We start from the raw sequence: 1,415 nt of genomic DNA, 5'->3' as shown, positions 1-1,415 counted from the left end.
TTTAGATTAGAATAGTGTACAACAGCCTTAATGTGCACTGAGTGCGCACCAGTGCAATCAGTGAAATACGCTATAATTTCTGGCTCATTTTAGCTTATTCTATCTGAAAAAATGCATAAGGGTTTCGATTTTGCAACAGTACAATTATAAAAGTCGTGCGCCCCTTTGTAGCGATCCGCTGTTGTGGTTTCGCGTTTTACTGATTATTGATTGGTTACGCGGTTACGCGATACGCGGTAAATACACCTCATGGGACTCCAGCCTGAGGGTTTACTGCGTAAGCGTAACTTGTGCCGACCAATCATATCATTTCACTTGAACATTAGTTTCTGTCTAGTCACTTTAAGGCCCGTCTACAATAATATTTCCTAACCTCAATAGTCATCAACTTTAACGCTTAATATTTCAGATCACAAGGCAGAACGACATTTTTTTTTGCCAGATTCTTTCGTTTCATGCAAAAATGCGAATAAATTTAAGAGTGGTTTCACAAAATTTTCCGATTTTAATAATTTATTCGATCATCCGCTCATATATACGCGATGGAAAGGTACCGGTTCCCCATGAGGCGTACTTTTCGAGGTGCGTAGGTTACGAAAACCAATCGTAAATTCATTTACTCTTACTTCTTACTCCGTGTATTGTAGACGGGCCTGAATGTGAGAAGAATAATCGACTGTGATTGGTCAATTTCTTACTCTTACTTCTTACTCCGTGTATTGTAGACGGGCCTTTACGCTTTTTACGCTATTTTGTTGTTACGCCGAAACATGATAGAACCACCATGCGTTGCGGGCTTTCAGAATGGCGTATTCTAGTAAATAAAATATAACGTATTCTAGTAAATTACTAGAATACGCAGGTTAGGGCCTGCGCACAATAGAGGAACAAGAATTAGATATTAAGATTTCAATCTATCAGAAACCGTGTATTCCGATGTAATCAGTTTCTAATAGGTTAAAATCTTAATATCTAATTCCTGTTCCTCTATTGTGCTCAGGCCCTTACGCAGGTTACGCCGCAAGTGACGGCACCCTAACTCTAAATTTGAGTCGGAAAACCAATCAAGGGGAAACCAAAGCTGCGGTCCACTTAGCGCTTCAAACGCTACAGAGCATTTGTAGCACTGATATGACTGGTACATTTGATGCTTCGGAACACTCCCAGTAACTCTGATTACGTCATCAATATGTCATCGTTTTTGCTCCCACTTCGCTTCAACTGCCTCACCTCGGGAGATGGGTTGGCTGAAGCGTTCACGTAGTAATTGTAGCATTTTCTAGCAGCTGAAGTGCTAATCGAGTTTCGAAACTGGCATCAATATGCCCCGCTTCCATATTACATTGGATCGACACCGTCTCTTGGAGCTCGTGCCGAGTTTTTGTACTATAATGCAAAAACTCGGCCCTAACAGC

The sequence above is a fragment of the Trachymyrmex cornetzi genome, unplaced genomic scaffold (genome assembly GCF_001594075.2).
Source record: "Trachymyrmex cornetzi isolate Tcor2-1 unplaced genomic scaffold, Tcor1.1 scaffold183, whole genome shotgun sequence".
Classification (NCBI taxonomy): Eukaryota; Metazoa; Arthropoda; class Insecta; order Hymenoptera; family Formicidae; genus Trachymyrmex; species Trachymyrmex cornetzi.
Note: the sequence above shows the minus strand (reverse complement) of the source record.